Source organism: Gallus gallus, chromosome 1 (genome assembly GCF_016699485.2).
Source record: "Gallus gallus isolate bGalGal1 chromosome 1, bGalGal1.mat.broiler.GRCg7b, whole genome shotgun sequence".
Lineage (NCBI taxonomy): Eukaryota > Metazoa > Chordata > Aves > Galliformes > Phasianidae > Gallus > Gallus gallus.
This window is the reverse complement of record NC_052532.1, coordinates 41420973-41446739: the sequence shown is the minus strand read 5'-3', so window position 1 is coordinate 41446739 and position 25767 is coordinate 41420973.

Sequence of the window (25767 nt, the reverse complement as noted above, 5' to 3'; positions counted from 1 at the left end):
AGCCCTTGCTACCACTAACACAAAAAAAGGCTGAAGTATTCAAATTTTTTACCTCAGTCTTCACTGAAAAAATTGGTACGTGCACTAGCCAAACCTCCCACATCCCAGAATCCACAGGTGGGGACTTGGAGAATGAAGAACTGCTCAATGTAGGAATCAGGTATGAGTCCATCCAAGAAACTGGATTGTGTACAAGCCAATGGGACTTGATGAGATGCTTCTGATGGTCTTGAGGGAGCTGGTAGATGAAACTGCTATGACTTTCCCTTTCTCATACATATTTTGCATTACTGACATTAAAGAGAGAAAATAAGTAAGTCATGTAAGCCTGGACAGAGTGAAGAAGTGTCTGGAATTGGCTATTCATTTTCAAATAAAGAATCGCCAGGCTCATCTTTAGAAAGCAATGAGGAGTACGATAGTTATCTTTGTAGTTTCAATCAAAAGTTTAAAACAACCAATAAGTTTTAAACACATTTATTTACACTGTCTGGTGCTTAGGGATCCCTATTATAATTTTATTAATTTGCTTTTTAGAGTTGCCACAGTTGAACATCTTTCTTCATTGTCAAATGCTCTGACTCACTCCACCTTTCCTAAAATCCATTGCAATTTTCTTTGACAGAAGAGGACAAACGTGCTTTTTATTAGACTAAATATTAGATTATTGTGTTTGTCTATTTGAATTTGCATTGCTTGCAGATGAAATTCTTGAGCTTACTGTAAATCAGAAGTGTATATTTTTGGGAAGCAAAATGTTACCAATGACAAGTTGGAAAAATGCACTTCAGTTGTTCATCCCAAATGTTGAACTTAGCTTAAGTAAATCCTCTGTCTTTCACCATCAGTTGTGCTGTAACTGCTATTTTTCTGTGATATAAAATGTCACATAACTGAAGGGGTATGTTTCATAAAATTTATGTCCAGTCTGTATGGAAAGCAGGCTGGTTCCCAGTAGAAATTCAAGCAGGCAAAACCCTTTTCAACTTATGTTCAACAGCAAAGAACTGTTGTAGCAGCAAAGAACATCTGGGGCATGGGCATGGTGCTGTAACACCTCCTTTTACCACCTTCTCCACTGGCCGAATCCCAGCACCCTGCAGGCACAACCGGAGGTGTATTTAAAGCAGCCTTTGTTCCATCAGCCCCATGCCACCAGTGATCTTCTGAAGGGGGCAGCTCTGGCTGATTTATGGCTCCTTTGCTTCTGTAAAGATGATGTAAATTGGGCCTCAGAGAAAAAGTTAAGGAGGTTCATTGAGCAGCAATTAGTGTTGAAGTATTTAACAATAAAGTTAGTGTTTTGCTGTTTACACGTGCAGCAGGGCCCGCACTGCAAGTAGCAAGTTACTAGGTTACAAAAAACATACAAGAATATTTTAAATACAATACTGATGAAAATTTTGAAGACTTTTACTTCAGATAAAGGAATCTAAGGAGGTAATTATCAAATTATTCTCATATCTCTTATCAATAGTAAATTTGTTTTTAGATACCACAAAGGAATATAGAAGGATCACTGATACAGTTGAATGCAAATATATATATATCTTAGCACATTTTTCAGTGCTCATCCCATGCTAGGTTTCACGGTTCCAAATCAAAACCTTTCATGAGGCAACAGAAGGAAGACTGTTGGTGTTCAGTAAACAGGAAACAGTAAAGATAAGGAGTTTCTCAGAGGAACCAAGCAGAGTTAGGCAAAAATAATCTGGACTAATGAAATACATGGAGCAAAGAAAAGGCTATCTTTTTATAGGAGTATGTCTTCCCTACTATTGGAGCAATATACAGAAAAGTGTCAGTTGAATTAAATTAGTTAAGCTTACTCAAAGATTCTATAAATCACCAAGATCTGTTATGAATATTTGATATCCACAACGTGAAATAAATACTTGTCAGGGTTGAAATTTTATTTGACAAAAAAATGAGCAGTAAGAGTAAACTGGCTGGTTCACAGCACACCTAAACAGTGATGTCTATTTAATTCATACTTTAAAAATTGAGCTCATTCAAAGTTCCTACTACATCTTATATAAGGATTTATGAATAGATCAAAAATAGTTAATATTTTACTTTTCTATATGTTGTAAAAACACATCAAGAAATGTCAGTTGGAAACAAAACAGAAAAAAGTAAAATAGTTGAAAAAACAGCCCATCAGATAGAGATTTTAAGATTACATTTTCAGCCTTTTGTAAAATAAAACCAAAATCTTTTAATCAGTGAATACCCTAGAATTCTTTGTTTATGTTTTGATCAATAAAAATGAAATAATGCATTCTAAATTCATCAAAATATTCTGATAGCAAGAAATAAGGGAAATCTTATTTCACAAGGTAAGTAAAAAACAAATACCCTGAAATTGCCTGGAGGTCATTTTCTGTAAGGAACAATTCCATGAGAAAGTTTACAGCCAGATTCAATCAAAATAAATGTTAGCAAAAATAATGAAATCTTGCCAGCAAATATAGAGAGATTGCACTTTCTTTCCTACTACTTATTCATTAAAAAAAAAAGACATAATTTAAAATTAAATAAGTAGTGGCTTCATTTTTATTCAAATTAGCAGATTACAACAGAGGAAAAAAGACATCTTTACATTTATAGTAAAGCATGCTAAAACCTGACACGTCTTTTTGTATGTTGAAGATGAAATTTACGCTGTTTGGGATAGAAACAAATATGGAATGCATACAATGGATACAAATCAGAATTTTTTTTTTTTAAAGTGGTTACAAACGAGCATTTAATTCTGCCATTTCAAATACATTATTAAAATTAATAGTTCTTGGTTCCTTTCAGAAAGTGTTTTTGTCAGTGGTGTTGGTTTGTTGTTTTTTTTTTTTTTTTCTTTCTGTATCTGTTATGGGTTTTACATTACATTTACAGCAATTATACCAACTCAGATCCTCTTTCAGTACTTAGTGAGTCTGGTTTTTACTCTACTGAAAAGTATCTATTCCTTTGCAGCTTTCTTGTTTGAATGCTTGTTGGCACACCAATTCCCAATTGAAAAATAAGTGAAGTAGACAGTCAGTAATAACCGCATTACACATGTCCTAAGTAGAATGGTAAACCTGAAAGAACTTCTCTCACAAAGAGGCAAGCTGTGGAGATCCTCTAAATAACATCTAACTCAGCTGAGATTATTTGACCTGTTCTATATGGATACGGAAATTATGATTCTATGATTCTACATCGTACTGCCCAGCAGAGAGGAGGGAGAAGTCCCCACAGTGAGCAAAGTTTCCTACATTCTGTTGTACCCATGGTAAGAGTTGGAATCCAGCGCATTAATGCTGTAGTAGGATTGTCTAACCATTCCTTAGTCATTTCCTGACCTAAATAGCATCTGGGTGTACTAGCAGACTCAGTGCAGTCAGTTTTCAGTCATGCAGCAGATTTCAGTTAACATTACAACAACTTGAGAAATAGCTCACATTTTTCCACATTATTAACTTGTGTCATAAAAGTATCTTAAAAAAAAAGTTCCTTCTACAGTTATATTTTATTGTTGAGACATGACCAAATAATCAAAGACAGTTCATGAAAGTCTCAGATGAGTGTAAGAGTTAGAGATTTTAGTTGATTTTGATAATTACAAAAGAGGATAATTTTTTTTCATCCTCTCCTGTAATATTTAATCTATGAAGCAATATTAATTTACTACGTGCGAAAAACTGTTTACACATTTAAATATCTAGGTATACTTCTCTCAAGATATCAATCAGCAAATGTAATACTCTCTAGAAGAATAAGAATACACCCAGTAGAAATCCAGAAGCCTACTTAGATGAATGACACAGTAATTTTACGCCAAAGATAATAAGAATAATAAAATATGCCAAAGAGGCATGCATATACTCTCTGGGAGTTTCACCCCTCTTTTGTAAATTCTCTGCATAATTAGTATGAAATCTATAGAAAAATCTTTTCTGTTTTTATTAATATTTCAGTCTTTTTGTTTTTGTGTGTATAAGAAAAATAGTTCCTTCCTATGAAATTATAAAAATAATATTCATTGAATACTTCTGATGTCCATACCAAAAGCTGCTAGGAAAATCAATTTTAAATGGCATTCCATGATGTTCATTAAATGAAAACCATATCTTTATGAAAAGTATAAAGAATAAAACGTATAAAATAAAAGATAGCCTCAGCTGTTTGAAAACTATGAAAAAAGTGACAAAAGACTTAGAAATAGCAGTCTTCACATGAATACAGCAGCTCTATGTGGTGTTTTTTCAGTTATGTAGCTTGAATCAAGGGTTCTTTTGGGTGGCATTGTCCAGACTGACTCTGCTTAAAGCAGGGGCAACTTCAAAGGTAGTTACCACACTGAATTCTGATCCGGTTGTTCAGTGCTTCAACCAGGTAAATATAACTATATATTTTTCTCTTCTCACAGGTACCATCAAGTCAATATTGATGGTATTTCCCCTTTTTTCTATGTTCTACTTATATGGTGTTAGAAAGCAGGCTCTCTGGTAAGGTTAGAGTAGGCAAAAGCTTGTATCGTAGAATCAATGAACACATGAAGTCTTATATAATCATCAAAGTATCCACACTCTTTACAATTATTATACTTTATTTAAGATTATTATGCTGCTTTTTCTGTGCAAGAGTGAGATGATTTTCTCATAAGAAAAAATGTTCTTGAAACCTGTTGGGTCCTTTCAGAGATCTCGTTTGATACCATGAAAGGGGAGTAAAGAGGATTGGGGATTGCTATCAGGAAAGGAGAAATGGGAGAAATTGCAGTTGTGTGGTACTTCACTTTACAGCTTTGTCACATTCTACTTTGCAGCTAAATGGAAAATAATTTACAGTAACATTAAATGTGCCTCCTTGCTTTCTTCTTCAAATGATGCCCCTTATGAACATATCCCTCCCTGAAGGACAGTTTTCAAAGGTGGATGGATTTATTTTCACTTGCAGATGGCATCCCAACACAGGCATCTTTCTTATGCTTTCTTTCTTACTTAAACGAGAAACATAATGATGAAGAATAAACAGTATATTGTTGTTTTTGATTTTTTTCATATGTTTTTTTCAAACTAACAATTAAATAGAGAGGATTGTCTGAAGAATACTGTACAATAATTTTTGTGTGTGCTTTGACTTTAAGAATAAATTAAGATGTATCCTTCCTTTCCTATTCTGCTTTCTTCTGAAGCTTTATAAGCTTTTGTTGCATATGTATTTAATCCAGCTTTCTCATTTTTTATAATTATAATATAAAATTATATCATGACAATTATTTTCACGGCATCAGTACTTTTCAGGTTTGAAGAAAACTTGCTTTCAGTGAAATAAGCTTGTTAAGTATGTGTACAGAAATAAAACCAATTCTTTTCTAAAATGTTTCAATTTTGGAAACAAATGTATTTGATTTCCTTTTTTTTTTTCTTTTTTTTTTCTTTTTTTTTTCCCCCCAAACGTTTAGATTCTCAAAGAATGTGTAAGATTTTTACTTTCAGAATTCTTCTTTTAGTGCTAAGGGAAATATTGATTGAGGTTGGGAGGGACCCTGGAGATCATCTTGTCTGCCCTCACTGGTCACAGCAGGGTCAGATAGAGCAAGTTGCTCAGAGCCATATTCATCTGTGTTACGGGTTGCTTCCAGGAAGAAGATGCCATAGCCTCTCACAGTCAAGACAACTTGAAATGAACTTCTGTTCATTTCAATTAAATTCTAATTAATCTAAACAAAAACACTACTCCTGCTTCCCTTGGGGGGGGGGGGGGGGTGTTCCACTACTTGCTTCCTTGAATTAAATTTTCCTTTTATTTATTTATTTATTCATTCATTCATTCATTCATTCATTCTTTTCCTATCCTTGTCACAGAAGAAAACGTTAAAAGCAAACAGGAATCCTTACTAAACTAGATAATTATTGGGAAGATTACCACATTTGTCTTTCCATACTTTTTCATGTTCTGACATCTTGTATTCAGTTATTCAATCTAACATCAAATTGGAAGATGGGTCAGAGACTTAAAGCCCATTTCAAGTGCATGTGGCTAAGAATTCTATAAGGACTGCAATGCTTGTTCTATAAATCATTTCTTTTTCCTCATTATATCTTCCAAGAAGTCTAATTCTTAAAACTCTTTATCTCCTAAACCAGCCCCATTGTGCATCTTTGTAGTCATTTTGAAATGCTTAGCCCTTTGAGCTGTTTTTCACATTTTGTCTTCACTATTTCACATTAACCTGACATCTTTAGATGTGGTGAAAAACTGGAAAATTGTACAACAGGGCTGTTTTGTTGTAGTGTTACTGTTGCATCATTTGCTGACAGGAGTTTGCAATTTCAAAAGTATTTGGTTTGCTCCTCAGATGTGGAAACTGCAGATTTCTGTGGTGTCTCCATGATTCAGTGTCTTGGTTTTGTGTATTGTAAGTAAATTCCTAGCTGCCTATTATGATTTATTATAGTGAGAGGTGTTGAAATTCAAGTCATGAAATCCTAAATGTGGATACAGATCAAAAACACCACAGGCATATATTTTGCACTAGGAAAGTTATGAAAATAGACCTTTCTGTTGCAAATATATATTAAGAAGTTCCCCAAAATGTTAAGTGTCATAATTGCAGACTTTAAAGGTTAAGAACTTCTACAGTAACTGTTAGGAGATATTTAGCTTGGGGCTTGCTCTGTTCCTTATTTTACATAGTACAGTGGTATTCTGATCACTGTTCCTTGTTCTGACGTATTTCCATTGAGTAAAATTCTATCAGTTTCAAAAGAAAACAAAATAAATTGACTCATTTTCTGTTTCAAAGTATTGTAATTGTGAAGAATGCAAAGAAAATTACTTCTTGTATGCAATTAATTTTAAGTTAATAAAGGCACAGAAATATTTGGAAATTAAACAATAACAATTATCTACTGCCTTTATGTAACTCTTCCAGTACCACAGAGTATTATTTTACGTACATCTAGACCAGTGCATCAGTCATATACTAAAATTTCCTAGCACACTGTACCATAAAAATTGTATGACTGATATAGTCACATTTCAGCTTGCATATTAAGACATTTTACAAAAGCAACATATGTTAAAATTTGGAAAATATTACTTTTCTCACACATGTCAATTTAAGACTGTTGAAAACTCTGTAGAGTGTTTATTGAATTCTTAATTCTTTGATTAGCCAGTGCAACACGCATCAGAGTCAAAAATGTCTGACAGATTTTATAACTAAGAAAGAGTTCCAGACACTAATGTAGACCAAACACCAGCTTACATTCTTTATGTAGGTAAAAAAAAAAAAAAAAAAAAAAACCACAGAAAGCTGTGTTAATCATTCAAAATCCTTTTGTTGCATTATTGAAATATACAATGAACTAAGGAATACAGCATTGTCATAAATTTAAGCTGTTGTAATTTGTTTAAATTTGATGTCTTCAAAGATCATGAAAATTCAGGTTTTGATTTTCAGATACTGCAAAGTTTTCAATACCACTTTTGATAGCTAAGTACTAATTTTAAAGCAAAATAATTAAGTAAAAAAAAAAATAGATCCATTCCTATTTTTTTTTTTTTTTTTCTGACAGTGTATTACATTCAGGAATTTTTAAATGTCTTTTCACTCAGAAATTATACAAGTATTTGTGTATGTGTTGTTCTGCATCTACATTTAATATTCCATATGTATATGCATTTTTATATGTTTTACATGAATAAAATATTTGAAAGAATATTTGGAAATATATATATTTTAATTTACTAGAAAAAAAAAAAAGAATAAACTGGGTAAATAAAGATATAGTAACCTTTGTATCTATGGTAGAGTGTCCAAAGATAGTCTTTACTGAAAACTGTGTGCTGACTAGCTGACATCTGCGTGCTCTTGCGCTTTTTCAAGATAGATATTGATTTGTAGAAACAACTTTACAGTAATAGTGTCTATTCTGTATAAAGGTGTTAAAGATGTTAAGTTGGATTTTAGGGCTAATTCAATTTTAATGAAGATGTAGAAGTAAATATTGGTATTTATTTCAATATACTTCAGATTGCAATAGGAGGTATAGAGAGGTTTCTATTTGTAACTGAGACTTTTATAATTAGCTGAAGAGGATTGAGTCCTAGAAATAAAATTAAAATAAACATGCTTTTACTCTAAATGGGAAAGAAACATAAAGTAATTCAGTTTTTGTAATATCATTTTTCCTGGAATCATTATTTATTAGAGATTAAAGGCTATGTTTCTGTGCCACATCAGAAAATCTTGTCGTTGTTGGTGGTGGTGGTGTTTTTTGTTTGTTTGGTTTGGATTGTTTTTATTCTTCTTCTTCTTTTTTTTTTTTTTTTTCTTTTTTTTCCCAGAACTTACTTCTTCTCCAGCCTTTTACCCTTTGAAATTTACAGAGTTGTGGAAGTGAGACAGGAATCTGCATGAAAGCATATTTTATGATAAAAGAAGAAGATCATAGGAGTTAGGATAATAGTGAATTCATATTCATATATAATAAATAGTATTCTAATATGAGCAAATCTTTCACAGTGCCCTATAAGATAGTTTACAAAATAAAAATATAAACACCCAGGTTTGGTTGGGAAATACCTGAACCAGTAAATACACACTAAGCAGTAATTGCAGTCTGAGGGCTTTTACTGATTTTCGTTCAGTCATCTTATCTCAACAGTTTAGAAGAGTAGAGATAAATGTCAGTTTTTTCTGAAGGGATTTTAGGTGCTCATTTTTATGAGTTATATATGGATAGACTTTTTTATGTTGTCATCTTTTAAAAATAAGGTCCATAAAATTGCTTCAAACTGGGCAACAGTTTCTAGGAACATATTCTTCTTCTAGACCTGAAAACCTTGCCTTTGAAAACATAGCAAAATACTCAAATATGTAATACATTATCTCCAGTTGGTATCTAGACATGCATTACATGTTATTTATTGCAATCTTGGCTGATGTAGCTCCAACCACAATATATTTAAGTACCGTATATTATTCCTGATGAGGTTTCAGAAGACGTGTTCTGAGCAGGGAATGTCATACTTCAGATGCATCTGCTCTATCTTTGGAGAACGAGCAAGAGTATCTATTGGTTAAAAAGATTATATATATGCTATTTCCTACTCAGGAAGTGGAAGGACCACTATGTGTAGCATTTTTCCTGTGCTAACAAACCCATAGTCACAAGGCTCAGATGCGGAAAAGTGTTCCAACACAGCACATACTTGGCATACACACAATTCCAGGGAAGCACCCACAAACCTGCATCAGATTCGACACATGGAAAGACTTAAACCACTAATTGGGTATCATTATAGAGCTTGTATCCTATCTGGATTTGGATACAGAGCCTTGAATCCAAAAGCAGATGTCAGTCAGGGAAATACTTAAACCAGGTCAAGTTATATATGAGAGTGTCAAAGTTACAAATCTCACAGGAAATTATGCCTCCAGCTGAAAATTTTAAATACTTATTTTGCAATGTAAAGGCATTTTCAAATTGATTATGTCCAGTGATAATCTTATTCATCACCATGTTCTAACAAACATAGTGAGGGATTCTAAAGTAGGATGAGGATGCTCCACCTGCCTGAATTTAATCTCTTTGCATGTTTACCTGAAAAAATACTTTCTGTGGTCACAGAATTGTTTTAAAAACAGTCAGTTTTGACCTTAATTCTCCTGCCTTTTCCCTATGGCATGTTACAGTTAAGTTCTCTGAACCTTGTAATTGATCTGGCTGTGGCTCAGTGACTGGTGGATTAAGGTCAGAAGTTTGCAGTGTCACCAATTTCTAAATGTTTCAGAGCATAATGTTTGCATTTGACAGCCAGAGAAAATAATATACGAAACAGAAATACTGGTGTAGAAATAATTCTGATCTGATGAAAAAAACATACTTTTATAGTTTTTCTGACTTTACCACCACCACCACCAATAATTTGTAGATAAATATCATTTCTTCTACAATAACATGGAAGAATAGAACCCCAAAAGATTTATATTCTTAAAAGCTGTTCTATATTTTTAGGTGAATAATGGAGATATACTCTGTGCTTTATATTCAATCCTAAAAAAGAAGTGAGCCAAAATCCCAGTGAATCTTAGAGTTCAGGCATGATTCCAACACTTAGCTGGGTAAGAGGGACTACCACTTGCAGACTACCACTGGTCTCTATGTGACATGTCCCTCCTCATATAGGAAACACATGTGAAATACAAGTTTAATGTTTGAGACATAAAAACTGAAGTTGAGACATGATCTGCTCTTCAGAATTTCAGAAAAGCGCGCTGAGGATCTTTACCTTCTGAAGTGCTCCTAAAACTGAGTTCATCAATTCATCCCACCCTTGAGGTATCCTGTTCAGTGGCACTTAACTCAAGCTGGGTTGAGGCAAGGCTGCTGGCATCAGCAATTCAATATCTCTGTACATCTCACATCAAGGGCTGTATCCATTCCACTGTGCAACTTGAAAGTTGTCTTGACGGATGATGTCAACAAGTACGACCAATATGGCTGCCAACGGTTTATGGGCTGGTTTGGCCGTTTGGGGCAGAGGGACACGCAGATAGGCACCTCAGAAAGGGATAAGGGAAAACGGGTAGAAGGGTGGGCCCCGAAACAAAACAGTGACAATGATCTGAGGAGAAACAAACTAATTTACCAAATAAGATATTGGAATGCAAGATAACAGACTGTAATACAATATAGTACAATATAATTAGAACTGGAGCTAATAAATCAAATATAATGAGAGAAAGAGTGTCCAAAAGGTGAAGACCTTACACTAATGCTGAGGCGTGCAGTCGGAACAAGCAGCAGGGAGGAGCGCCTGACAATCGAAAAGGGAAAAGAGACATCAGGTGACCTTGCCAGGGGTTATATCTCCTCTCTGAACACAAAGTCCTCTGGGATATGTAGTTCTTCTTCTATTCTGGGACAGGTACCTAGAAATGGAGCATTAATTCTTTAATTCCCAGTGCACTACATGATGTTATGATGTGCAATACCAATAACCAAAAATCATAAAAACATGGCAATGGCCTTTTTAGGATTTAAGACAAATTACATTTCTTCCCAAAGATAATTTCTGTTAACCATCCTTTTGCAGGATGAGCAAACTTAATTTTTTTTCTTTTCTTTGAAAAAAAATAAATGTCTCTTTATTAACTTACACTTCCTCTATAACTGATCAAATAAATGGTAGATCCTCAAGAGAGTCAAAGTAAAAGCTCCCCTTCCTGTCTTTTGGCAATATTCCTTGGAGCTATATTGATGTTCTGCCATTTAAATTAAAACAATTAGGCAAATATAATAGAAGAAAGAAAGTTTTTAAATAGTTATTAGGAAATATAAAATAGATTAAATATGTCCAGCTCATTGCTAGCTCTTGACTCAGATTAAACACAGTAGTAATTACCTTCTCTTGTGTGGCAATAGATGATTTGTGCTGACTAAATCACAATAACATTTTTCTAGGATTAATAGCATGAATTTCCTAATGAGACCTGTCATCTAGAGGAAGACCATTTTACTAGGCCAATCTGATTTCTTTTATTTTTAGATCACATTTGCAACTGAAATTCATCAATTTTCAAGAAAATCACCCTCCGAATTATCCGAACTATCTACTCAGATGGATAGCACAGATTTGTAATATGTTATATGGTAGTTGTCACTGGAGATATGCCACTTGTAACATCTGATTTAAAATATATATACCTCTATTATCTATGCGTAACAAGCTCAAAATACTTTCAGTGTTTTCTTCCATTTTCTTCCCTAAAAATCATTTAAAGATACTTTTGAAATTCAACATGAATTCCCAGAAAATCAAGCTGGCCTCTTTTCAAATTCAAGTTTTACTTGAATTTTGCTGATTTCCCCGTTTTCCTTAGAAATTCTTTACATTGTACTTTTTTTAGCCAAAACACTTTCAATATGTTTATTTTACATTTTGGTTTATAAAATGCTCACTATACTAATAAGTGCAAAATAAACTGTGATTATTACATATGTATACTCAAAGCACATTTTCAGTAAACCATTCACATAAAACATAATAGAGGAGTGAAAGAAATGTTAGACTCTCATATTGTTTGAAAGTAAAGCCCTTGCATAGCTTCATAATGTATGCAGAAATATCAAACTGCAACACACTAAAGCAGTTTTTTGTCTACAAAGATTTTTTTCCACAAAACTTCAAGGGACTATCTATGCAGCGCTAGCTATCTAGCAACGCTACAACAGAATACTAAATGTACTAAATGTATGGTCCATGTTTCTTCAGTCTATTCAAATATGGAACAATTAATTGTACTATTAACCCTGATAGACAACCATAGAAGTGAAATGCCCTTGTTCAAGCAGCAATGTTTTTTCAGCAATTAGGTTTTCAACTGGACAAATGTGCGCATTCGTGAGTATGTTATGATTCCATAGCTTCTTGCTAGACTAGGTCATGGACTTAGGAGGAAAAAAGGATAGTTAAACAAGTACATGTAGAGTGTGCATGAATTTACAACTTGGAATTTAGGCTTCTGTCTAGGAAAGGTATCTGATTATTTTGTTAGTCAGTGGGATACTTCAGAGAGAGAGGATCAGAAGAAAGATTTTAGAAGACAATTAAGGAGAGTAATATAATAGTCTATTTGTCTGTGCTTCATGAACTGCTTATATATGCTATTTCAGCACTTATCTCATGAAGTTTTAACTCCTCTCTACATCACATTCGATTTTCAACAGTTTGAGGGATTTTTTTCCTGTTCCCAGAGTAGTTGCCCATAACATATGTGCAGAGCTGGAAGCACAGAAAGCAGATTTTCATTGTTAGTACCTTAACAACTGCTTAAAAGATCCCAAGGATATGGCTCATTCTGATTTGATATTTAGAAAAGAGATCCATTCGTATAAAAATAAATAAATAAAAAATATCTCTCACCTCAGTCAGTGCAGATATTAATAATCACATTAGCTTTACTCCAGACAACAAAATATATATTGTAAATGTCTAGCATGATGCTCTGTAAAAAACTGATCATTAAATCTAAAATTGAACACTGCATGTTTAGTTAATGAAAACTGGAAACTACGATGTGTAGAACTGAAGTAATTTGGGAATTTCATTCACATTTGTGATATTCAAACAAAAAAAATGGCAACAAGAACTAGAACTGGAGAAACAAAATTTGATGACTGTTTATACTAATTAATTAGTGACAAGAAAAGTCATCTACAATGGGAGTATGGTCATCAATCAATTTTAAATTCATAGCATGGTTCTTAGAAGATTTCTGGTCTGCGTCAGCCGGTATTAATTCCGGCAAAGCCTTATATGTCTTTGGAAGAATCTCTGTAAACAACAACTACTTAAAAAACAAAAAGAAAAACATTGCTTACAAAAGTTAAGCTAACATTTTTATTTAAATAGCTGTAGTCAATTTATCTAATAAGCAGAATAATAATTTCTAAGTCAATTGTTATAGTGCCAATCAATATATTTGAGTAAAGATGTGTATAAAACTGATGCTATTTACAAAAGTTAAGGTATCATGTGTGGACAGTGGGTCACGCTTGTATATTCAACATCTACTCCTTTCTTATCAATATTTATTTACTTATATATCTTAGTTATACTGATACCTCTGACATTCACTTCTAGCAGAAAATAATGCAGTAAAACTGTATGTTGTTTCCTATCCTTTATTTAATCTTTCACTGTCAATTGATTTGTAACAAATATTTAGTAAGTTTTTCTATTGAAAATTTCCTAAGAGTGCCAGACTGTACAATAGAATCCTGACACAGACTTTTTTTCTCAAAAATTTCCAAAATCTACTCACGTAGATTTTCTCTTCAGAGAGAGCATTTACAAAACTTCCAACACAGCATCACTGTGACAATGGATCCCACTTTCAGTTCTGTTCTGGTTTAACCTGGAACTTAGCTAAGCACGACATAGCCTTTTGCTCACTACCCCCCTTCTCAGTGGGATGTGGAAGAGAGCCAGAAAAAACAGAGTAGAACTCATGGGTTGAAATAAAACTATTTCTTAAGAAAGAGAAAAAGAAGAGGGGAAAAAGAAAGAAAGAAAAGAAAAGGATAATAGTTATGACAAACATTTATATATATATACACATATATATAAAATAAATATCAAGTGATGCACAAGCACTTGCTCTCTACCCACAGACCAATGCCTAGCTAGTCTCCAAGCAGCAGAAGGAGGCCTGATGAACTCCCACCCTTGTTCGCAGGGCAGTACAAGAAGCTGAGAAAACTAAAACATCCTTTACTCCATACTGAAATACTCAGAAACATCAGTGTGCTATCAACATTGCTTTTCTCCTAAAACTGAAACACAGTTTCATACCAGATGCTCTGAAGAAAGACAACTCTGTTCCAAATGAAATGAAGAAAAAGAGGAGGCCTAGGTAAGTTTTCTCTCCATGGAAGCTTTTCAGGAGTCCAAGCACTCACAACCAAGACTTTTGTCCAATTCTTTGTTATTTCTTTCTATATTGCAGATAATTTTTCTATATTTCTCACAGAGACAGCTATGCACATAATAAGCACAAGGCAAGCAAATTAAAAATTGATGTCCATCTTCAAATCATTATTTTGTTGGAGTTTGTAGCTTCACAATCAGTAATTCAAGATTTCCCAATTCCAAGTTGCTTTTCTACTATAGACTGACATTAGAAGACCTCTCTTTTTCTCTCTAGTTATTACAGTGTAGTTATGAGAAACCTTTTTTGTCCAAAGTGACAGACAAGTCCTGTCAGTGAAAAATATATTTTATAAGAGACATAACCAGGTCTGTTCTGGAGTTTTTCATTACAGTTTACAAAGCTGTGGTTTTATCAGTTTCTTGACACAGTCTCTGGCACAAGTGAATAAATATATCTGAAGTCACTGTCAATGAAAAGACAAACTTCACTGTATTTTTGGTGTAAGTATTGCAGCTTACATACACTGATGAATTTCATCAAATGTAATTACCCCAGGAATCTAATCAAGGAAAAATATCTACTTTGAATACTGTGGTTTAGAATGACTTATTACAAAACTAATATTGGGTAAAAATCAACAAAAGCACAGATTGAGTCAAAATATCAACTATATTTCAATACTTAAGTGTATTCTATACGGGTGACTTTGTAATATTTATCAGCAGCAAGTTAAAAGCTTCTGCTATACTAATACTAATAAAACTCAATGGGAAGTTAAAATAGCTTCATATATCCCTAAAAATATCCAAACACCTGGAAAAGAGTTATCTGTTGGCTATATAGTCAAAGCTGTATACCAGCAGCACTTTATCTTGCAGCACAAAAAGCTCTGTACACCAAATTCATTCAAATTAATTCACCGCAACATTTTCATATTTTCTAATTCATAATGCATCTGCTTTGTAATAAAATAATGCTTGCTCTTTATTTGCTCAAAATTCTCTGCAAAACACTATTTAAATGCTAAATGACTGGCATGTTTATATATTTACCAATGCGCTTGTGTCTAGAGCACATGCTCATAGGAGACACATTTCTAAAACCTTATATTCTTTTATATTGTCTGTGAGGGAGCAGTGTTACAGGCTGCCAGCTGTGGACAGGTATTGCTTGCATGTTTTCTGATTTGCAAACTTCTGCCACTGCAACCAAGTAAATATGAAAGTAATTCATTCACCTTCAAAGGGTACTAGAATGAGGCTTCACTGCAGTATTACATTGAGGAGGAGGTAAATAATAAAATTTCATCTACAAAAAATTAGTACTTCCTGTGGTTTTATGCAGTAAAACTTGTAATTATATGTTTTATAATTAATAAAATTTTTCACTGACTGATGGAGAAATTAATCAGAAACACCTATAATAGTATTTTCTATTCCAAGTCTCTAACGCAGGTGCCTACATATGCATATAAACTTTTTCTTCATAACACTTTCTCCTATACGAATAGTTTCCTGAACACTAAAGTACATGAAAACTACAGTACTAAAAACACATACTTGCTTCAATTACCATAAATGAGGAAGTTTTGATGTTCTGTTAAAGCTAGAATTGTAAAAACAATAACCACATTAGTGTGAAACAGTTTTTAATTAATCCTATCAATAGTCCAAAGTAGAAATTAGAAGTTTCCCAGTCCTGTTTTACAGGTGGAATTGTAACAGATTGATTTTTTTAATGAAGCCTTGATGGGAAGAACTTTTCAACAACTAAGCTTTTCAAGTTCTTGGAAGGGTAGTATTAAACCAATGTCACTGATTTCAGCTCTCATCATTATTACTCAAATAAATGCAAAGCCTGAAAACATTTTAAAAGCTGTTGTTTATAAAAGCCTGTCCAACTGTACTGCTATCTACACTTCGTCCTTACCCATAATAAATAGAACAATCACCAGCACATCTGATCACAGCTAACAAGCATCTTGAGCATGTTGCTATAAAAACTCTCCTAAAGATGGAGGACAACTTAACATAGGACCATCCGGACTGCTATAGTCAGTGGGCAGTTATACACCTCAATGTATTTGCTACTTTCTCATATTCTCATGATTTCATCTTTATATATGCAGATTTTCATGTGAATCTAACCTAAAGCTTATTAGATTAAAGGAAGTTAAGAAAATTACTGTTATGTGTGGTGGAGTAACTATTGCATCTCTAAGCATGGGTGCAGAAACAAGCAAAATTGCCTACTCTTTTGACAAGTTAGGCAGGCATGATCCAGGTCTGGTCTAGAAGCCATGCAGTTACGTTCATATCGGATAGCCCATGAGGTGATAAGAACTGCATGTTAGACATCCCTTAAGTAATTTGCTTTATAAATAAATCTGAATCCTAAACATGATTAACTAGTTTGCTCCTATTATTCTTGTTAGAATAGAAGACTGCTAGGGAACAATGGTCTTTAATTGGTTTGGAGGTCTCCTAAGTTTTGTCTGTGAAGTCTCACCAAAGCCGAGATCACAATTAAATTTATTACAGGAGGTAATTCTTAAAACAACAACAACAATAATAATAATATGCTCAATCATCAATGGATCCAGTTACATGCTTCCTCATTTTGTTTCTGTTACACGATATTTCAGTTCTATTTCTCTTGATTTTAAGGTCATTTATTTCTCTGTACTGAATATTCAGATTCTCTGTGGTGATGTTATTGATGATGCCTGTCAACTGTATGCCATCAGCAAATTTCAGTAGTGCAAGGTTATATAAAATGAACAAACAAATAATAACAGTCCATCAGGAACATATTTCTTGGCCTTTATTAGTAAGGCAAGAACTAATACAAAATCAGTCTCAGTACTGGTTTTTAAGAATTTACCACAGTATGCACTTTCTTTAACATAACATGCTGTTGTATTTTCTGATCTCAGTTAGTCTCCAGTTGTTCAACTGTGTTGCTTTTCCATCAGCAGGTAACTTAAATTTTACTACTCATTCCTTAAAAATAACAATATCAACAACAGAATCAATATTTGTTTTATCTATTTTATATAACTCTTTTATTATTAAATAATATTTAATCTGGCATAATTTTGTTTTATAAATAGCACTTGCATTTTCTTTCAGTCGTTTATTTCCATTTTTTTTTACATTTAAGGAATATTATGCCATATTGTGACAAGGCAAAAGTGATCATTTCAACCCATTTTCACAATCATTTCTTGCAAAGTGATCACATAAGTCTTTTTAAAGTATGATAACATAATCTTGACTTTAGGATGTTTATTAATTCCATTTTCCATTTTACATATTTGCAAATTTACATCAAAGTTCCCAAAAACCCGGTGATGTAGTTCACTTGATCTTGCCAGCGTGAGTATTAAAATACTTTGAACTTTCTTTCTGATATATTTATACTTCAATTTTTTTACATTAATGTTATGTATTTCCATTCAAAACTTCTGCAAAGTGGTTTGTGTACTTTTGGAAACACATACAAAATATTATCAATATCTACTTGCTCCTGTAATGTACTGCCAATTTGCTCTTTTTTTCATTGTTCCTTAAAACTAATAATAATAATAATAATTTAGTTAAAGCAGTTTTATTTTCCATTTTAATTTCCTTTGTAAGATCTGACTCAGCTTGACTTCCAGCAAATTTAATTTTACATCTAAACTTCCTGACCTCTAAGGCATTGCCTTTTTCTTGCTCCTAATAGCCTTTCTGTAGTGGCTGTTTATACAACTGGGCTTGGAGTCCTGTTCTACATCTTGCCCCTTTCTTTGAGATACAAGTTCCAATTATACTTTTATCACTAATGTTTGAAGCAATTTCTAACTTAATTTAATTCTCCAGTCTTCTCAGTTCAGTTGATTCAGTTTATTTAATAATAATAATAAAAAAAACCATATAATAAATAATCCACTTCCTTTGTCAGAATCCATAACAAAACAGTGCCTTTGTTCTTTTTCTCTTCTCATTTTATTTCTGACTTTTCTATAGACAACGTATTTCAGCTTAAAAAAGCAAACAAACAAACAAACAAACAAACAACAAATAAACCTGATGCAATGAAGTATGAATAAAATTTTATTTGTGGGGATGAAAGTAGAACTTTGTGAGATGACCGCTAAACAAAGGGAAAGACTCCACTAAAAATTGCTCCAAAACTAAAGTTTTGGAGATTGTAACAAAGAGAAAATTATGACTCTGATTTCCCAGGATTAAAAAAGAAAATAATTTCCAACTATAAATCAAAAACAGGGCTGTGTCTTAATCTGACATCATAATGCTCTGCATTTATTAAAAGTAGGATCCTGTCGGACTGCTTACTATGGATGCTTACAAGAACATGTCAAAAGCTTGAATTACGGAGATATTCTACTATCATATTCTTGCTTTTGGCTTTCTGAAGGCCCATTTAATATCTGTGACAGCATTCATAGCAAGGTATATGAAGGTTTTCAGACACTTCCCCAGAGACCATTCTTACATTGATTTTTGATTCTATGGTTAAAACAAACAAACAAACAAAGAAACAAACAGAAGAGTCTTCTCCAGTGGAGAGAGAATACAGCAGCAGTTCTATTAACTTGCTTCTTAAAGATAAACCAAATGTATCTAGGCCAACCTAATTCTTAATTTTAAAAGTATGGAGTACCTTTCTTGCTTTGAACTGAAAAGTAATTGTGTAAGATCGTATTTATTGACTCAATTTAAAACTCTTATGTTGTTTTATATTTTGTATAGATCAGAAATTTAATGTATATTTATATACATTAAACCAATCAGTTTATTAGTTCAAATTTAACAAATAACATTTGCTTTAAACAAAAGCATGTGAATTGAGATAAACTGATACCACTGAGAAAAAAAAAAAAAATGTATTTATTTCATTCCTTGCCTAAGTACAGCATGATGTTATACTTTGTAGCTATGACTCCCTAACAGCACGATACTAGTAATCTTTAAGTCTTTCCTCTAGTGAAAGGTTGATTTGGTCTCCAAATATAATCATCCCTGGCACTGTTCTTGCAGACTTTGCCAATGCTATCAAAAGATGTTAGATTTATTCCGTAGTTTTTCTGCTCCCCTGGGACACTGGATGTCTCAAACACTTTTCATTTATTCTTTAAGTAAAATTAAATCCTTTCAAAGAATGAAAGCTGTTTAGACAAATCCACTGAATAGTTTTACACTGTTTCCTAATTTAGATTGCTTTCTGACTGGATTCCAAAGTTGTGAGCTTTTAATCCTCTAAGATGGAGGATTCCTAAAAGAAATGAATCTTGCTTTGTGTAAAAAAAAAAGCTGAAAATACAGTTCACTCTAAGATTAACTTCTCGGCACACTACTTGGTGGGGAAGAGGTCAGAAGATAAAATGACAAGTATTGTGTTCAGATCTGGCAAAAATATGAACAGCTAATTTGTGAGAAATGCAGCAAACCTATTTGTTCATAGATACGTAGATAAAGACCTTATATCACCCTTTCAATATATAAAGAGGGTTTCTATGAATGATGGTGAAGGACTTTTTCCTAGAGCCTGTAGTGAAAGGACAAAGGATAATGTTTTAAACTGAAAGATATTAGATCTAGAATGGATATAAGAAAGTTTTCACAATGAGCAGAATTAAATTAATCCTCTGCCAAATTTCTTCCCTTTTCTTAGGCTTCCCTAAACCATTTATTGTTCTTATTTCAATTCAGAAGTAATATATTATTAAAATCTGACAATCCAATAACCTTTTTAAAACATTTTTATATTACTATTATTTTCACCTACTGGCATGTAGATTAGAGTAAAATGTAATCTAAAAAATTGAGGATAAAAAAACTGAAATATCAACTTTGAACTCATAAATTGACATATCTTTGTGAACAGGATTACACTTTATGTCTTTTGATCTAGATATCAACTGTCTAGTGTGTTTGCATGATTTCATTTCTGTGAAATACATATTGTTTGTTAATACTCTGGCATTTGTTTTCAAAATGAATAATTGTAAAGAGTTGAATTATCTGAATTTAAATTCTCAACCCAATCACATTTTAGCTATAGCATATTATGAACATATCTGGAATAGAAAGAAAATTAAATTTATGGTAAAGAAGATATGACTAGTATAAATGCATAGTTTTTAGTGCTTTCATTTAAAAAAGAAAAAAAAAGTATTTCTAGTATTTCTAGTTGTGAATCAGACTGTATCATGGAGCAGAGGAAGTTATTTTTAAATGGTATGCTTTAATTACTTTTGATATTAAAACCTACTAAATTGTTTAAAATTCCAGTGCTACAGCTTGTCAGACTTTAGTATTTAGTAAGGTCTGCTGATGAAATTCTCTCAAGTGCTCTGAGCACTTGAGAACAGAATCTCTGAGTCAGTTCATTCTACTTATAATTTCTTCTGTTTCCATATGTAGACAAACCATGGAGTGAAGTTGAGGATCCAGTCTGTGTCCCTCATATGTTACTCTTTTGGGAATACCAGCCTGGAGCAAGGTGACATGATTAACATGATATATATTATATGTATGAATATATAACATTATATATGAATATATAACATGGTATATATTCACCCCTCTTCTGCACACATTTTGCTCCCCCCAGTCTACCATGGAAGATTCCTTCTTCACACTGGGAACCATGAAGGAAGAGAGAGACTGAACAGAGTGCTGGGGGAAGCACACTGCATGGTATCGCACCTTTCAATCTACAAATAAGTCCACAAATAATTCAAGAGCTTCCTCTCTGGAAATAACTGTTTGGTCATTCCATCACAGTATGTGGTCACACCAGATTCATAATGGGAAATAATTTTTTTTTTAACATGAACTTGAGTCCATTTTAGCACAGCATCATAGAAACAGAGCAATGACTTTTCTTGTTGCTTTTCATTATAAGCAAGGCACAAGGAAAAAATAGTCATTTATCTTTCACTGAACCAGTCAGGGAAAGCCTGATTCACTATTTTTCACAAGTTGTTTTTTTTTTTTCTTTTTTCTTTTTCTCCTCACATTAGTCTAAGAGTATTGTTCTCAGCCCCTCTGATGGAGAGAAATAAAAGGCTTTTTATGTCCCTTTCCCCTTCTTCTGATTTCAAATATCACATGAAAAATGGCATGCTACATTTGCCCATACCTTTTAATTTTGCATTTCCTCTGCTATGCTTACTTCTACAAACATACTACTTAGAAGAATGGTAGTAGCTGTATATGCTCAGTCCATGAGAAAGTTATTATATTCACAGATTGCTTTTCTCACTTGTAATTGATTCCAGAGAGGAAACACATACATTAATACATATTATCTCATTTGCAATACAGATGTCTAATCATGAAGCCATTCCTGGTCTGAAATTTCCATTAAAGACAGTTAGAGTCATGCCTGCAAGTGGACAGCAAGGTCAGGAGCAGATTTACTTTCATATCATTCTTACGCATTGACAGAGTATGCTTACTTTTTAATACATTACAAAGAGTGATGGGTAAACCACAAACAGTCTGAATCCTTGGACAAACACCAAAAACTGTGTATGCTCTTTTGAACTGTATTCCAACTGTCTAAAGCCACTTGATTTTCCACAGCTGGGCTGGAAGTCTTACAAGATTAGATATTTCAGCACTTCTGCTTTCTATCCTAGCCAAGAAGACATCGTTTAAATTTGAAAAGAGGAGGAGGTGGAAGGAGGAGAAGAAAACTAGACTATAGCAAGCATTAAATATAGATTTTCAAATACTGTTAATTCAAGATTCCAGAAATATTCTGTTCTTACCATGGGTATCCCAGTGACTGGCCCCAGACCGCATAACAATTTCTTTTTTCTGTCACTTACAGCAACAATAGAATACTCAGTGCTAACCTAAGGGATGGATTTAGATCACAGCCAAGCACTTTGGTGTGATACAGGCAGTAGGCTGAGTCAGTCATCCTGGAAATAATGGACAAACTCCTAACGACACCATAACAGAAACAAGATCAAGTCTTGATTACATATTAGTTTTCTTGAAACTAGAAAAGCAGAATGCTAAAACTTTAATTACCTTTCTATATGAAGATGACATTCTTCTAGCCATAGGAAAACAATGTGGCTCCTGAGGGAATAACTGTTGAGTTTTTGATGGAACACACTTTGTCAGTCATTTTGCACTCATTTTGACATTCCCATGTTAATCAGTTGGAAGTTTAAATTAAGGCAAACAGTCATATCTAAATTCTGATATTTTAATAATCATTTTTCCTGATGACAGAACTATGCATCTGATGTCCTGTTAAAGTAAATTGCCCTTTCTTTCTAAATGATGTTGTGCTGTGTTTCTTGGCCAGATGTTTTGAGAAACTTAATCTAAGGCTTATCCTTACTGGTAGTGATGATTTTGTTCAAAACACTTATGCAGTAAATCTGTCTGGCTACTTTAAAGCTTCACTAGAAATACAGAGAAAGTTCATAATTAGAACAGCTGCTTTTTGCTCCACTGTCATCAAACAGAATACAAGAAACTGAAATCCTACTAATTAGTTATTTTAATAGCTAATCTCTTTTTATATTATACATTTCCGTGCACGTTACTAGCATTAAGAGATAATGTTAATGTTAAAATATGTCTATGTATCTAATTTATGTATGTTTAATTTTTATATTTTAAAATATTTTTCTCAGAAAAACTATTCCTGCTGCTTCATAAGAAACTAGGCTTCTCTGGAACAGAGACTCCAGATTCCTGGGGAAGAGATTCCAGGGAAGAGATTCCTGCCCCAAGTCACAGGGAACCTCAGCAGGGGTGTTGATAGCAACACATTCCAATGACCATCCCAAACAAGGAAAGGAAAAGACTGATCCATGGTCCAACCAGAAAAACCAGTTAAAAGTGGCAGGAGACTGAGCCAGAGATAGAACACAATATAAATCATTATGATCTCAGTCCATCTAACAGTCCCATTCAGATTGGTAGATTAGTAGGTAGCAGGACTAGGTACAGGTTACACAGCATCACATAGGAAACATGGGAGTGCCTAGGCCTGATATTAAAGGGAGCCCCCACGTGCACAGGCAAGTCCCAGATGAAGATTTTTAGGCCTCCTGGCGCCCTGAAGAATCTAATCATTTTCACTCCATTAAACCAAAATAAGAAATAGATTAAATGCCTTTGAACTCTCATGTGAAGTATCTTGATGTAATTTTTTCAAGTGTGGATTTCTTTTCGGGTAAGTAGAACATCTGGGCACTATACTAAACAGAAAGGAAAGCCAAGCACTTCTGAAAAGGCTTCCTGTGTGGCAGACTGCCTAAGCTCAACAAGCAAGAACTCGATAAGCCTTTTTTAATCTTCTACTTCTTCCAACCGTCCCTCCATTCATTTGGCTGTAAACAAAGCCACTGAACAGGCTAGGTCAGCTTCAGGGGAGTGATAATAGCCAGTGTGAAACAAGAAAATGGCCACACGCAGCCCAGACTTTGGGGGAAATTTTTCATACCAAGGGAAGATAAAACTGTCTCAGAAATTTTCAGAAGAAACAAGAACATCTGTGGGATAGAAATTCAAGAAAAGAGAAGAGAAATAAATAAAAAAATATTTGAACATTAATAAATAATTATATTCATATAATAAACTGATACAGAGCCCCTGTATAAAGAAATGCATTCTGAGCCAAAAAATTTGCCTCAGCATATCATTCTATTAATGAATGAAGAATAATTTCCTTAAATTAATTTATTACTTTTCAATTAAGATTTAATAAAATATAAATTTCAGTTAAAATTTTCCTACAGAGATCTTCATTTGCATTATACCTAACTCCCCATTGTCAGCTCATGGTACAGCTCTTTCCTACTCTGAGTGTCTTAGAAGGTTTCTTTCCAGTTTCCCCAAACTTAAAAAAAGTTTCTGTGTTGTTGTTCAAGATTCCCACACTCTTATCACATTTGAACTGAAACTGAAGAACAAGTTCACAAATTTACTGTGTGCTCTAACTATAGCGTGATTTCATAAACATTGTTTCCAGAGGAAAAAAGATTTAAAATAGCTTGTTAACAATAGCTGGCAAGATCAGTTAGCAGAATAAAAACAACAGTGTTTTGTTTCTTTTTTTAGAGTCATGTCTTCATAGGATCATTACTCAGAATAAAGACACCAAATACGTTTTCCAGAAATTCTACAAGTGGCATCTCACATAAACTGGTTTTCACTTAACAGCTATAAGTCTATTATTCCCTTTCATTTTTAGGTAAAGTCTTTTCTCTTAAGTCCTTCTATCAGTTCAGTTACATAACATTTCAGCTCCAGGAATAACAAAATTGATCAATTAATCCACAGAAAACCGAAAATATTGAAGTACATGGTGCGGTTTACATAAATCACTGTTTCATTTAGTATAGAGAGAATCATGTACTAAAACAATGAAAACATGGAAAACAATAGGACTGAACAAGGAAAATAATCCTATATGACAAAGCAAAAACTGTGGTGTTTGCAAAATTTATGTCAGCCATCAGTACAATCTTTTATTATCACAAATTCCAGCCAATTAATAAATTAAGCTTTTTAAGGTAAAGGCTTTACTTTTTCCTGTTTTACTCAAATATCCAATTAGTGTGGGTTAGGTTATAATTATTCCTAGAACTGATTTCTATTTTGTGAAGAGCTGATATACAGAAGCTGTAGTTATTGGTCTATATTACCCTAAAAACATGGGAAATACATAATTAGTATAATAAGAAAAGGTAGCCAAAATACACATTTCTTGGAGAAATGAGAGGGGGAAAAAAATATCTATCTATCTATCTAACTAACTGCTTTCTGAAGTTCCTATGCTACAGAAGGAACAGAGGCACATTAAATTCAAAGAAGGAACAAAGTTTGGAATACGCTAGAAGATGCATATGCGAAATGTGAGAACAACATAAACTGCAGCTGCAGCTCAACTTCCCAGTAAAAAAGAATGGCTATAATGATCTTTGGGCCTTAAACTGTACTTTCAGCTATACAAGAAAGTATCACAGTACTGAACACACCACCAACCTCCACAGTTTCATCTCCTACTCCCTCCTTCCTGTGTGAAATTCTACAACTTGTGAGAGTAACAGCTGTAAAAAGCCTCATTCAGCATCATAGAATCATAGAATTCTTAGAGTTGGAGGGGACCTCTGCAGGCCATCTAGTCCTACTCTCCTGCAAATAAGAGGGACACCACACTTAGATCAGGTTGCCCAGGGCCCTGTCCAGCCTCATTTTGAAAATCTCCAGGGACGTGACATCAACCACATCACTAGGAAACCCATTTCAGTGCCTCACCAACTTCACCGTAAAGGTTTTTTTTTCCTT